The 16,312-nt window shown below is 34.2% G+C and overlaps 1 protein-coding gene across 1 annotated transcript in view; it reads right to left on the reverse strand.

Annotated features, from left to right (window-relative positions):
* GRID2 (glutamate ionotropic receptor delta type subunit 2) overlaps positions 1-16,312 on the reverse strand; it is a 1,449,169-nt gene that overhangs the window by 468,234 nt on the left and 964,623 nt on the right. The window lies entirely within an intron of this gene.

The following is a 16,312-nucleotide window of genomic DNA, read 5'->3' on the forward strand; positions in this document are numbered from 1 at the left end:
TGTTTGCTTTTACAGACATATTTTAAAATATTCTTTTCGAGGTACTCTCTTGATTCTAAAAATATTTCTAAATAGTTTTATTAAAAAAATTAAATTTTAGTTTTCTGAGAAAATTCCATACTGCTTTCCATAATGGTTACACCAGTCTACAATCCCACCAACAGTGGACCAGAGTCCCCTTTTCCCCACACCTTCTCCAACGTTTGTTATTTATTGCTTTGTTTATGATAGCCATTCTCACCGGTGTAAAGTGGTATCTCATTGTGGTTTTAATTTGCATCTCTCTGATAGCAAGCCATATTGAGCATCTCTTCATGTGTCTCTGGATCCTCTGTATGTCCTTCTTGGAGAAGTGTCTGTTCAAGTCCTTTCCCCATTTTTTAATTGGGTTAGTTGTCTTCTTAGAGTGAAGTCCTGTGAGTTCTTTGTATACGTTGGAGATTAAATCTTTGTCTGAGGTATCATTGGCAAATATGTTTTCCCATACAGTTGGTTGTCTTTTTATTTTAATGCTGTTTTCTTTAGCTGCGCAGAAGCTTTTTATTTTGATGAGATCCCATTTGTTTATTCTTTCCTTTATATTCCTTGCTTTAGGGGACATATCAGTAAAAATGTTGCTGTGTGAAATATCTGAGATTTTCCTGCCAATGTTCTCCTCCAGGACTTTAATTGTGTCACGGCTGCCCTTTGACCCAACAATTCCACTGCTAGGATTGTATCCTAAGAACCCTAAAACACCAATCCCAAATAACATATGCACCCCAATGTTCAAAGCAGCACAATTACAATAGCCAAGAGTTGGAAGCAACCTAGGTACCCATCAGTAAATGAATGGATCAAAAAACTATGGTACATATACACAATGGAATTCTATGCAGCAGAAAGAAAAGGAGCTCCTACCTTTTGCAACAGTATGGATGGAACTGGAAAGCATTATGCTGAGTGAAATAAGCCAGGTGTTGAAGGACAAATACCATATGATCTCACCTTTAACAGGAAGCTAAACAAAACAAGCAAGCAAAATATAACCAAAGACACTAAAATAGAGAACAGGCTGACAGTGACCAGAAGGGAGGAAATTTCAGGGGAAATAGGGGAGGGATTTAGAGAAACATATATAAAGGATATATGGACAACAACTGAGAAGGGTGGAAATGGGAGGGAGGAGGGAAACACGGGGGGGTGGGATGGGATGGGAGTAATAGACAGAATACTGTACTTAAAAAATAATTAAATAAATATTTTAAAAAAGCAAAAAACCCTAAATTTTAGATTTTGTGAAAATGAAGTACATACATGTTTTTCAAGCAGTTCAATATAAATATCAATAATATATTTTAAATTTTTTCTTTAAAGTGTACTTTTAATAACTTGTTTTACAATATGTAATAATCATTTTTAGTTGCTGAGTGTGAATGTAATATAAATATTGAGGGGAAAGTAACTCAATTAATTAATTTACTTAACTTGAAGAATCATTTTTTAAACCTTCAAATAAAATTAGTAAAACTTAAAAACAATATTTGCTTTATGAAACTATAATACTATTTCAGTTGGCATGTCTTACTTATAAAGCTAAGAAGGAAAGAAATTAATTAAAATTCTGAATAATCTAAGCCAGAAATATATGTGACAGTTGATTAGTTTAGTCATATGGTTGAACAGACAGATGGACATAGGTAGATGGATATTCTGACAGGAAAAACAAGTCTGTGGATCAGAGGACAGACCATTTATGTGCCCATATAGTAGCTTAGTGCTGATTCCATGGTCCCGATCCTCACGGGGCAGTGTTAGGTGAGTCAGATGTGACCCAGTTCATATATGGGTGTTGAACCACAGGGGAATTAGGAGACTTGGGCACAAGTCTCCTACACACAAAGGGCACACAAAGGACACACAAAGGGCAACTGGCACACTGATCCATCCCACCCCAGGACTGAGATAGACCTTTACACTGCAATGCAAAGAAATCTCCAGAAAGTGGAGAAATTCTCTGTCTTCATCACACTGGAGTGTAAACAAATGGGTTTGGGCAAGGTAAGCTTACATACCTCCCTGGAGCAATGCAGAATGTCTAACTTCTAAGACCTGTTTACTGCTCAATTACCCTTCGGTTGTGCCAGCATTTTGTTCAGAAAGCTCAGACTGTGCAGTATCATGAAATAGTCATGTGGGATGGCCCCTAATGGTAGTAATCATATAATTAATTCCTCTTTAAAATACTGGATAAAATGTTGGTTTTATTTGGAAATAGGCAAATACAATGGTTTGTTAAACTGCCGCTAAAAATGTTAAGTTTTTTAATGAACATATACAAATAGTCAAATTACTTGAAAATAAAATTTACCTGTAATTCCAAATTTTTGCACTTTGTATTTGTGTGTCTGTGCATAATAAAAATTAAGCATTTTAAAAGGAAAAATACACATTGTATTTGATTCCTTAAAGTGACTCTGCAAGCTAGTCATATAACAGAACTGGAACTCAGATCTTTTTAGGCCGCTGGGTGCTGTATCCATGAGGCTAATGAGGCTCTTAGCCACAGTTCGTTCCAAGGAAATGGTATAAAATTCAGGCTTTACTCACCTGACTGCCTACACTTACTGCCTGCAGAGCAGACAGCATTACAACTGTTGAAATTGATTAACTCTGATTTACCATATATTTGGAAGCTTGCACTAATTTTATAATGCTTTGAACAGCTTGTATAAAATGTTTAACTTTAATATTGTAAGATGACCTTGGCTGATGTGGCTCAGAGGATTGAGTGCCAAACCAGTGAACCAAAGTGCCATTGGTTTAATTCCCCATCAGGGCACATGCCTGGGTTGTGATCCTGGCTCCCAGTTGGGGGGGGGTGAGAGGCAACTACACATTGATGTTTCTCTCCCTGTATTTCTTCCTCCCTTCTCTTCTCTCTAAAAATAAACAAAGAAAATCTTCAAAAAAATTTTAAATATATTGTAAGATGTGAAAATTGAAGAAATTAGCAGTTGGAGCATAGCTGAAAACTAAAAACATAAGAAGAAATTTTTTTATTGTATTTCAGGGTAAAATACTGTTTCCTTACTTGAAAATCGTTTTTCCTTCCTCTCAACTCTAGATTTTATCAGTGTATTTTATGGTCTTCTCATCTATTTTATGTAAGTTATCTTTACTAGATTCTAGGTTACTTGGTGACATCTTTGTATACTTCATAGCTTTTAATAAGTTGCCTCATGTGGGTGGCTCTCTGTATATGTTAGTTTCATTAGTAAGTTTTACTTTCATTTTACCATCCTTTGTTTTCAGATTGACAATTGATCTCTGTGAACCTCTGTTTAATGGAAAACATTTCACAACCTCAATAACAACAACAAACAAAATAAAAGGAAGTATTTGTAATCACTTCAATTCAATACTAAGTAGCTAGATATGAGACATGGGAAATATATCAAATACTTGTGGTAATATAAGCACTGAGTTAATTATATTTTGAATTAAATAGAATAAAAACAGCTTTGTGGTACATAGATAAAGCACAGAATAGAATCTTCTACTTAAATAGTTGCTGTTTTAAAATAAATCTAGTGAGAAAATGACCACCATTTCTATTTTGTATTCTATGTTATCATCAACAACATACTGCTTCTTTAAAGGAAACAATGATTCCAAAGGCATTCAATGTGCATAGAGCCTCACAATGCTTTTAGTCTATTCAGTTATTCATAATGTACCATTCTTCACATTAACTTTCAACAAATCTTACTCAGTTTAAACTTGAAAGTAGGACAAATGAGAGAATAACTGAACTCTTTAGAGAGTTCAATAATGTCTATGCTTACTATCCCCAATTAAAGTTAAAATACAAAAATTCATTTAAATAGTTAAGAAAATTAATGCGAAAGAGGCTATTTTGGAAATAAGGACAGTTTAAGGTTTAACATCTTTTTCAAAGTATAACATATTTGTTTCTTATATTACAAAATACCTGATATTGATGTTTAGGAAATTTTTGTATTATGGGCTAGAAGTACTCAAAGTGTCATCTCAAGACCCTTTAAAGAGTTTTTCAATATAAAAAAATATTTTCCCAATAATACAATGATATATATATATTTTTTTTTACTATGTTGACTATTTTATAGTCAAATGCTCTACCACTGAGCTATACCCCCGCGCTGTTGACTATTTTACAAATGGAGTAGAGGCAATGGTGGGTACAGACCAAGGCTGACCCAACTTTACTAGTGGATGTTGTGTCCTTCACTACCAAGCTCTGTAAGTTTAAAAGGAACACAAAATCCAAGGATGTCTGATGAAATATTGAACATTGTTAATTTTATTATAACATGACCCTTGAGTAAATATCTTTTAACACTTTGTTCATGCATAAAACAATTCTGCTACATTGTCCTGCAACATAAACTAGCTGCTTCCTCTATGGAACACACTTCTCATTGAAAGACTACTCACAAGCACAGGATGATTCAGATTTTTATATTTAGGGGTCATTTTCTTAAAAATTAACACAGTGTGCATACTTCTTCAAGGAAAACAGCTAACACTTTATTCACTCATTCAACAAATATTTATTCAGTGCTCTAATAGAAGAATAAATACCATAAGACTTTGCTCTTTATTTTGGTAATGAGACTAGTAATTTTCTTATTAATATTTAAAGTAACACCATACAATATTTTATATGCACAAATGGCTAATTTCCTTTGAATATGTTCCTGTCAGATTGTGATTATTAACTCAGGCTAACCATAACTGAAGGCTTACCAGAGAGCAGACACAGTTTTAAGCACTTCGCTTATATGATCTCATTTGATTCCTGCATCGATTCTTTGAGTTTCATGGCATTGTGCTTCTTAGGTAGAAACCAAGTAAAGAGACATAGAGGCGTTAACTAACATGTATCCACACCAAAAGCTTTAAGTGGGGGAGGTGGGATTCCTTTCCATATAAAATGATCCTAACCCCAAGGCCCACATTCTTAACCAAGTCATTTCATTTATACACTATTTTGCCTAAATTTTAATCAATGGTTTCTTTACTAGCTTGAAATTAAACATTTTAAGTGGAGAGATATCCCTTCTTTGGGGCAGGAGGATTCCATGTGGAACTTTCTAGCACATCATTCTTGATTGTGTATGAGATTAACAAAGTACTGATGAAAAGCAGATAGATTTAAAAGCAGACAGATCTGGGTTTGAGTGCTGAACTGCTCGTTTTTTAGTTATAACATTTTGGGTAATTTCCTCAATCTTTCACCTGCAGTTTATCTGTAATATGAGAACAATCTCTATAAACACTTCAAAGTGTTAGTATTAAGGAAGGTTATTAATGTGCACCTATTAACCTTTCCTGGTATGTTATGCCACTCAATAAATATTAGTTATACTTGCTCATACTCATACTCATATTCTTATGCCTTAAATATCTGGAACTCTAGAGGAGGTACAATGCAGAGCAATTAAAATAATTATATAACTCAAAAATAATTCAATAATTCAAAAATAGAGACTACAAGAGGAAAAAGATAAAGAAATAGACATTTAATTCCCATATTGGAGAAAGGCAATGAAAAGGAGATCACCAGTCAACTAAGACAATTATATATCTTTTAGTTTCAAACAAGAGCAGAGAGCACTCACACACGCACAGTGAATTCACATAGTGAAGACTAAGACACTCATTATACTGTAAGCTTCCTGAGGCTGTTGCTCTCCCTGCATCCTCCCCATATGCCTTACCTTTCTCACTGTGCATTGATGAAGACACTTCCAATGTCTGTAACGCTGCGCCAGGCCCATAGCCACCTGTGGGGCAGGCCACAAGTGCCTGGGAATTAAAGCCTCTGGGAACAGCCCGCGCTAGTTTAACAGTTATCAGGTGGAGGACTCAAGTGATTGCTATGCTAGTTCCCCGAATTCCCAGCAGGATCAAGTTTCAGTTACTTGCAGTGATAACTTGCTTGAAAATAAATTCTTCGTAGGGTGCCTTTTTCCCCTAGCTTACTCCCTATTTCCTGTCAGCGTTCTCTCGAATCTCCTCTTGAATAAATTATTGAAACTTGAATCCTTGTCTCAGGGTCAGAGACCCAGAGACTATCTATATTTTTTCATCACTACAGTATTCATAGCTGAATATAGTTCCCAGGATATAATAAGTACTCAACAGACATTTGCAGAATTAATTAATTAGTTTTCAAAAGTAAGTGCTCCTTGAAGTTATCATATTCATTTTATTAAACACAGGTCCTGGCAGAATGCCTGGTGTAAAGTAGGCACCCAATTAATATTTGTGGAATAAATGAGTGTGTCAAGTTGCTGGTATTGTTTTAAAAAATCACTCTATTTGATTATGAATAAAGGATACATTAATAGTGATTAAAGCACAGTGGAAATCGAATAAAACTTAAAACTACTGCAACATTATAAAATTATTTATAACAAAGTTGAACTGTTGAGCTACTTAATATCCATATTTATATTCATTCACTGAAGTAGCATTAAATTAAGGTAGAAATCTTTGCTATAGAATCTTGTGAATTACTAATACTTTTTAAAAGTATGTATACAGAAGTATTCCACCTTACTTGCAAACTCTACTAGTAGGTAGCTTAAAATGACCAAATTAAATAACAGGGAGGGGAAAAGGCATTCACTGATTGACTTTACAAATATTTATTGAATGTATATGAGGTGCCGGCCATGTTCTTAAATTGTGGTTTTACAATCTGGGGCTGAGACTTACAGTATGAGATATATTTCACATCGACACCAACACACCAATGCATATTGCATGAATAAATAAATATACTCAAAACTAAAAAAAAAAGCTTCAGCCCACAATATTTATGTTTATTATATTTTACTCACTTTCATATAACTTTCTTTTATTGGACTTTTTCATTAAGCAAAAATACTTCACATTATTCATTAATTAATCTGATTTTACAATTCCCTAGTGGGTTCCAACTGACATTCTGAAAAACACTTGATTCTGGAGATCAAAGTATGAGTTAAAACAGATATCGTATTTCTTCAAAGGGTCTTAGATGAACATAAGTCAAGTAATTTAAAAAACTAACATCAAAATTACCATTGTATGGCTTCAAAATAAATGTACATGGGATTTAGAAGGGTGCGTGCTGGGAAGATCTGAGGAGCGCGTAGGAACAGCAAGGGGAGGCTTCCTCAGGAAGTAGTGACTGAGTTGAGATCTGATGCAGGGTTAGAGTAAATTCTGAGGGCAGATTATTTAGGAACAATATCAGTGGTCTTTGGAAGATGTTGGATATGGAAGGTGAGGTAGAAGGAGAAATCAAGAACAACTGCTATGGTGACTAGAGTTAATAGTACTGTATTGCACTACTGAAAGTTGTTAAGAGACTAAATCTTAAATGTTCTCATCACAAAAATTCTATGTCTATGTATCATAACAGATGTTAACTAGACTTACTGTGCAATATGTACAAATACCACATCATTATATATACCTGAAACTAATCTAATGTTGTAAGTCAATTATATATTTTTAAAAAGGAGAAAAAACACTGCTAGATTTATGATTTGCCTAACTAGATGAACAACAGTGGTTATTTTCTAAAAAAAAAAGAAGACAAGATCATATTTGGGCAATAATGGTCAAATTTGCTATTAAATATGCTGCTTTTGAAACAAATGGTAAATCAAAAGGGCAGTTAAATGCAAAGACCTAAATTTCAAAGGCAAAATCCAGGACAAGTAAAACTGTGAGTCATCAAGGTATGAAACAGTTTAGAAAAAAAGTAAAAATTGTTACTAGAATCTGATAATATTACATTCATTTACTTGTCATTCTCACTCAATCTTACCTGATAAGTAGATTTTAAAGGGCCTTCAAATATTGTGCAGAAGGCTGGTCAAGTGAAAGATAATTGTATTCATGTTATGAAGGTTTTAAAAGACTAGTTGTGCTATCAAATTAGCATAAAAGATTCCTGTCCATGATCAGGATGATTGATAATAGTGATAAAATACTAGATGCTACTGTATATCTTGAATTATATTGGGTTCTTTATATGAATTATCCTAAGTAAATTTTTTAAAAATTACATAAGTTAGAGAACACAGGTAACCAAATTGGGAAACTAAGAAAAAGACACATAAAACAACTAGCCCAAGGTCACAAATTTGAGAAAGCATAAATCAGGGACACTTAAAATGAACAGTTGTGTCTCATTTTAGAGCCTAAAGTATTCTTCACTACTATACTGTACTTTTTTGAGATTCTCTCAGGCAAATCTTTGATCATAGGCTTTCTTCAAAAGAAACAGTCTTTTTAAAATTACTACCCAATACCAATCATAATTATTCTTTGATTTTTCTTATAAAAGGTTTATACTAAATATATAATACCAGTAAAAATTGTTGCTCACACATGCCTTTAATAGCAATATAATAATAATAAACACAATAAAAAGATCTTATTTGTAATTTTGCTGTTTCTTCATTCACTCAGCATTTATTGAGTACCTATGTATGTATCAGGTGCTATTCTTGAGACCTCTATACCAGACAGCTCATGCGCAATAGAAATGGGCATTCAGAATAAATTAAAGCTTCCTAGACATTGTTGTGAGTTATGAAAGAAAAGCAAGGCATAAATTTTATCTTGGCCCCCATTTCCTCCAGATATCTTTTACATTATTTTGCCACAGATAGGAAAGGGCTTAAATGATTTGAAAAGCAAATAAAGAGACAAATGCATGAGGATTTATTTTTAATTGGCATCTCCAATATACCCATTTTAAGAATGTAAAAGTGAAAAGGTAATTCAAACATTTTTAAATACAATACAGGAGAAATCACATTCAGATATAATAAGAAATTGGACTTGTAGGCTAAATAAACAAATGTATGAAGTGCTTTCAAAATATATTAACTGCAATTTTTTAGAAGAAAGGATTTCCTTTGTCAGGCAAAAGTAAAAAAAAATAAAAGAGTTTCAAATATTCTTTAGGTTCATGAAAGCTAGCTCTCGTCTATCAGATGCATTCAAATTTTCTTCAATGCAGAGATGTAAGAGAAATGAATGGGCACGCATGACTAGGGAGTGAAATACATAAAATTGGAATATTATCTGTTCTTTGGAGGATGTTTGTGTGTGAAGGAAGAAAGTTCTGTGAGTGACTTGGGGTACAGTTTCCACCCTTCCCTCCACGATTGCCCCATTTCTTTGCTCCGTTTTGGGAAAACATTGTAAAATAGTGGATCTACTCCAATCAGGCTTTGCCTCTGTAGTAGGTTGAATAATGGCCATGCAATGATATCAGAATGAACCTGTAAATGTTACCTTGGAAAGAAAAAGGGTCTTCACAGATGTGACTAAATTAAAGATCTTGACTTGAGGAGAGACTTGATGCACATGGAAGGGAAGGTGATGTGGTGATGGAAGCAGAGATTGGAGGCCATGGTACCACCACAAGCAAACGGATGCCTGCAGCCTCCAGAAGCTGGTGGAGGCAGTTTAGAGACTCTAGAGGGAGCACGGCCTTTGGTACCTTTATCTGAGCTAGTGAAACCAATGTTGAACTTTTGGCCTTAAGAACACAGACTACATCTGTGTAATTATAAGCTACCCACATTGTGGTGAATTGCTACTGCAGCCACAGGAAACAAACAAAGCTCCATTCTAAAAAAATCTGCTAGAGTCAAATTCTTGAATAACCTCCCAGTAGCTAAATTCAATAGTCAATCTACTCAAGCTCTTTATTTGCCACATTGATCACTCTCTGCTTTTTCTTCCTTGGTTGATGTGATGACAAGTAGTATGCCTCAACTTTTCTAGGATATGGTCCTAGTTGTTCAATGGAACACTAATCTAAGTGCTTTGATGAAGATGTGGTTAAAGTTTAAAATAAATTGACATTAAATGACGAAGATTATTCTAGATCATCTAAGTGGACCTGATTCTACAGGTGGAAGGGCTTTAAGATCAAAGTCGAGGCTTTGGTGAAAGAAAAGTAAGAAGAAGGAGGGCAGTAAAGAGACTAGGAGGAGGAAAAGAGGAGACAGGAGGGAGAGAAGGGGAAGAAATAATTTCAGCTGTAAACTCCATCTTCAGCTCCTCTGCCTGCCCTTCTGAAAAGTGTGCCCTGCAGATTTTGGACTTGCCATGCTAGCCTCCACAACCACATAAGCCAATTTTTTGCAATATGTATTATAATAAATATTTCCCATTGGTTCTTTTTCTCTGATTCAACTTCGACTGATACACTTGGCTTCAAGGATACCGCACTGTTGGGTTTACTACTATTTTGCCAACTACTTCTTTTTGGGATCCTTTACTTTTTCCTCCTATTGCCCACTTTCTACTCTTGGCAAGCCTGGGGCTCATTATTTGGACCTCTTTTCTCTATTACACTCACTTAGTAAATGATTTGAAATATCATCTGTGTGCTGATCCCTTGTATTTATTTTTAATCTACAGCCCAGACTGCTTCCAAAAAGCCTTGTCTTAAATTTACATCTCCACCTCAGTTTTCTAATAGGTATTTTAACATAACTTGTCTAAACTTGAATTTCTCACCTTCTGCACAAAACTTACTTCTCCTGTAGTCTTCTTCCCTTCTTAGTAAATAGCATCAATCTTTCCCGTTGTTCAGGCCAGAGACTTGGAATCAACCTTGATTCCTCCCTTTCTTTCACACTCCTGCGTAATATATTAACAAATAAAATGGACTCTGTCTTTGACGTTTATTTCAAACGGGTCATTTTCTCCTGCCCTATCCAAAAATACCATAATCTTTTACTTGTATTATTGCATTAAGCTCCTAAGTGGTGTCTTTTCTTCTGTTTTTGCTACTGTATGCACACGCGCAGTATTCTCAACAGATGAGGTAGGCATTTAAAATATTCTAAAATATAAATTAGGTCACATTAGTTTTCTCTCCCAAACCGTCTGGCAGCCCTCCTGCTTCAGAGTAAAACCCTCCAAACTCAGAGTTAAAGCTTCCTGATTCAGAGTAAAACCCAAAGTTATATCAACAGCTTATCGGGCTTACTGTGGGTCACTTCCGCCTCTGACCTCAACGCTGCTGTTTTTCTCCCTCCTTTAGATTTTATCACTTTAGTCTTTTTATTTACCCTGAACGCATTAGAAAAACTTCTGCCTCAGGATTTCTGGTTGGTTGACTCCTTTGCTGTATTTACCTTTACCTCGAGTCCGCAGCACTTGCCTCATTATTTTCATCTCATTGTCTGCTCAAATATCACTTCATCACAATGCCATTCATGTTCATCCTAGTGAAAATTATGATCTTTTTCCCCTCATCTATTCTCTGTCTTGTCCCTTTGTTTTCCTCAACAACACTGATCACTATCTTCTTTGGTTTCTGTCTCCTACCACTAGAATATAAGTTCCTTAAGGTCAAGCATCTTTGGTCCACTGCAATATCTTTTGGGATCCAGGACTGCACCAGACACATAGTAGGTTTCAACAGATACTATGTGAGTTAAGGAATGAATGTGCCTCCACTTATGATTGGGTGGATCCATAAACCAATGTGAACAAAAAAGGAACATTTAACAGGACAGCTGTCAAATCTTTACCGGGTTCAGCCATATTCTATGTTCTTTGTGTAATGTAGCCTATTGGACAGTATCCCACAGATTGTTTTCATGACAGTCATTTTGAGTGCTAACATTTTTCAATAGTGTGCCTACGAGGCTATATCATCGCCTATCATATCTCTTATTTAAAACTGTTTAGTGTCAAAGACTCAAGGATGGAGGAGGAGTAAAAAAGAGGGCATTGAGCTTAGAACAGTAACACAATCTTTGGTTTGAGTTAGAGATTCAAGACAAGAGAATCAGGGACTACTCTACAGTAGGTGTCTTGGGATTAAACTCTTCTTACCCTATTTATTCATTCATATAGAATGTGTCTAAGTTAGACTTGGCAGAGAGTAGAATACAGAGCCCTGTCCACAGCCCAGTGTATGCCTCCGTGTTTCATCAGTGGGAAATGCCAGGACAGCAGTGACTTAGTGACTCCAATGTTAATGGAATGAGTATTTCACCTCACAAAAAATTTTGACTTGGGGGCACAATTATGTAACTTTATTAAAAGAACATGCCATGTGCCTGTCAAAGATGAGTGTTTAATAGCACTCTAAGGGTTTTCACTGATTTTATTCAGGCTTGCCAGAGCACTGATTTACCTCACATGGATCAATAGTTTGACACCTTGTTGCTTAAAAATTGCTTATGTTTAAAGTACACTCCACAGCTAAAGGGCCACACAGATGCCACATTGCCAAACAGCATATGGACGTCTCCAGGGCTGTTAAAAATAATCACACCGACCGTCTGTTTTCACTAGGGCTTACTGTATTTAGACAGCACTGAGAGAGAAGATTACACCTTACAATGTAGCTCAGGGGACCTATATCTAGGAGGAGAGGAAGCAGGAAAGGCACTTGTGAACTCCAAAGAGAAACTTTATGCTTCAGTAATGTTTTTTTTTTTCTTAACAATGTGGCAGTTTTGAATCTCAGGGATGACACAATATTCTAGGAAAAAAGCTAGCATTTTAAAAATTGGTAAGTTAAGTCTAACACAGCCTGTGTTGGTAAAAAAGAGAATGGACAAACCCATTCATTTGTCACACTAATAAAGTAAGTATATTCTTTGAAAAGAATTAGAGGAGCAAATAACTAACAACAATGTTGTTTTATATGTTTTTCAGTTTAACATCTCCTAATAACTTAAAAATTCTAATGGTTTTTATTAGCATAAAAAAGCTTACCAGGCCCTGGCCTGTGTGCCTCAGTTGGTTGGAGTGTCTTCTTATTAAACCAAAAGTCACAGGTTTGATTCTGGGTCAAGGCACAAGCCTAGGTTGCAAGTTCAATTCCCGGTGGGGGCACATGCTGGAAGCAACTGATTGGTGATTGATTCTCACATAGATATTTCTTTCCCTCCCTTTCCATCTTTCTAAAATGAATTAAAATATCCTCAGGTAAGAATAAAAACAGTGCTCACTGGAAGTTAATTTTAGTTACCACAGGATTACAAACTTGTTTAAATCAAATTGTGAACCTAGTTTTTGGAAATTAAAGCAAAATTAATATTTAATTTAGTGCTAATGATAATATCAGACAATATGATGACCCTTAATCTTAAAAAAAACTCTTTTCCCCCCAATTTTACATATTACAGAGTTCAGGGATTGTAAATAATTTGCCAAGCTAAAACAATTTTCATAGGACCAAATAGTAACCATGGCCTCTTGACCTTAATGTGTGTGTGCTCTCCTAACTACTGGCCTGATCCTTTTTAGCAGGAAATAAATGGAGAATGAGAAAGATGAAATAATGCAATGCCTTTGAGCTTTTAGCTCCATATGTACAAACTAATTAAAAAATAATTTGCTGAGGGTAAATTGTGAAGAAATAAAAATTAATCTCACCAAAAAAATACTTAAAGATGCATACAAAGCTGGGCACATCCTATACTGCTCCATAATTAACTGATGCAGTTGGGAGAAGTGCAGATGTGGTTTGGCATATTTGTTTCTAACTAAATTTCTGTTTTAATTTGTCATCTGCACCATGTAATATTCATTAAAATGAGTTCTATCTTGCACAGCACATTTAATAAGGCTTTAGTAAAATCAATTGATATCTCTTAAAAGGAATATATAAATTTATTATTTTCAATAAAATCACAGCAGTGTCTTAGTAATTACATAGAATGATCTTAAATTTAGATAGAAAAATATATGTCAAAATGGAAGTTAGAGAATGATGAAAGACGAGTTTTGTCTTATGTTCTGCTTTATCAAAACATAACATAAATATGTTGTATTTGAAACAACATAATACCAATAAAGGAAAAACAAATAATCAAATACAGAAATAGAACCTCTTTCAGTATCCATAATAATAAGTCAATATTGGACAAAGATGCTAGTGGTTAAATTCAATGGCTAATTTTATTTATTATTTATTTATTTATTTATTTATTTGGTTCTGCATCTCAAGGAAAATTAAAATGGAAACCTTCTTATCCACATATAAAATACAATTATAAATACATTCATGTCTTAAATGTAAAAAAATATCTTCCAGGAATATTGAAGAGAGTATTACCTACATGACCTGGGGCTTGAGAAATTCTGTCAAAATTGCAATGAAAAGTCAAACTTGTAAAATAAAATGTAGATGTTATTTATCTGTGTAAACATTTTTGAAAACTTTTATATTAACATTATTTAAATAGGAAAACAGGTCTTGGAAAATTATGTGTAATCAGATGATATACAAAGCATAACTTTCTTTGTTAAAATAAAAAACAAAAAAAGACCAGCCTTGAAAACTCACTGAGTAGAAAAAAAAACTTAGTCATACAAATAAAGTTTGATTTCACTTATTCTGCAGAACTAACTTGGCCTGGGTCATTTCTTGCTTATGCCTCTGAAAATCATAAGTAAAACTTGAACTGCTTCCCAAGGTTGATATAAGATAACCACTGAAGATTCTATTATAACCAATCACTGTGAAGAAAAAACAGTTACTGCTTTCTTACTACATGAGCTGCTTTATAACAACATACCCCTGAGCCTCATTCCATTTTTAGTTTGAGTGCTCCTGGTTTACAAACTGTTTTTGGTGTGTGTACAATAATTTTTTACTAATTACTATTTCAGTGAGTCATTGGTTTCACTTCTGTTCTTTCTGAACTTTTGACACTATACACAAAAGACTCTTAAAATGGAAAGAAAAAGATAACTCAGTAGGCAAAGCGTAATAACAGATAATTCATACAGAATAAATGAAATGGTCAAGAAAATTTGCTCCAGTACATGAGCAGGACAAAAATAGAATAAAAGTACCTCTTTATACCCATTAGACAGGTACATTAACCAAGACCTATAATATATTTGGTGGAAGAATGAAAGGTGCTATTATACCTTTTTAGAGGAAACTTAAAGTGTTACAGCCTTTTTCAGGCATGTATCTTCTATCAACATGTACTGAATTCAAAGTAAGCATTCCTTTGATGGAGCAATTCCATTTTGGGAAATTATTCCAATATTTAAGATAAAAGATATTTACTATAGCATATTTTAAGCAACCAAGAATTGTAAACAAAGTCACTGACAATCAATAGGGAATCAGTGAATGGATAATGATAAATCCCTCCCATATTATATTATATAATCACTTCAAAGACTAAATTAGAGCAGTGGCTGATGACTTAGCCTTAAAGAGATTTCCACACAGTGATTCTGAGTGAGAAAAACAAGATATCAAGATCTAATTTTTGGTATAATAAAATAATGACCAAAATTTTGTATAAATATATAAATATAGATATAGATATATACATACATATGTGTCTATATGTTTATTATGAGTGCACTTGCATACATGTAAGAATGTGTGTATGTACTATATGTACATGATTATATAAATATAGAGAAAATACGGAGTTAATAATACTAGGTTTTTAATATGTTAAGTGGGAAGGTAAGATGAAAAGGCAGGATGTTGATGGATGGGGGAAAAAGACAAAAATCTCCCCAGAATAAAAACAAGTATTATTTGATCTTTCTTATGTAAATTTGTCTATTTGTGTGTGAGAGGGGAGAGAATAAAAAATATACAAATGCATGCATAAATGACTATTACCAAATTGTTAAAGGAATAAAAGAATTAAGTCAGTTTAGTTATGTAAATAAAGTCATACAATACAAACAAAAAAATAAATCAGTTGATGTTTGTATCTGGAAGTAAAGATTAAATATGAACATATGTATAAGTGAAGAGTAAAATTTTTCTTTTCCTCCAGATACTAGAGTTACTGTTTAGAAACCATTGTTACTGGATTTGTCATGTCCTTTTTCCTCAGACATCCCTCTCCCCACCCCACCTCTGCAGACATAAACAACTCTCCCCTGACCCCTCCACAGTTACACTCAGAAGAAGTCACATGCCACAGACTTATTCCTATGAAGCCAAACTTTAGTATCAGTCCATAAGCAACACTGGAAGATGTTAACATCAAATTTATTGTTAACATATCACAACAATATTGCCATTTTATGAACTATATGACAGTTTTATCAGATTATAAACTTTTAAGTGAGTCAGTGCCTTAGTGTATTCTTTATGAAGACAAAAGGAAACACATTTTTTTTTTTTCAGAGCCAAGGATAATTGTGTCCTTAAGCACTTTAATATATACTGGGAACCACATAACTGATCTGTATTTGTTATCTTGGCTGCTAGAAGGAGTAGTGTAAAACATTACTCCCAGTTTCACATATT

Source organism: Sturnira hondurensis, unplaced genomic scaffold, assembly GCF_014824575.4.
Source record: "Sturnira hondurensis isolate 20B ecotype Veracruz unplaced genomic scaffold, ASM1482457v3 Scaffold0004998, whole genome shotgun sequence".
Taxonomy (NCBI): domain Eukaryota; kingdom Metazoa; phylum Chordata; class Mammalia; order Chiroptera; family Phyllostomidae; genus Sturnira; species Sturnira hondurensis.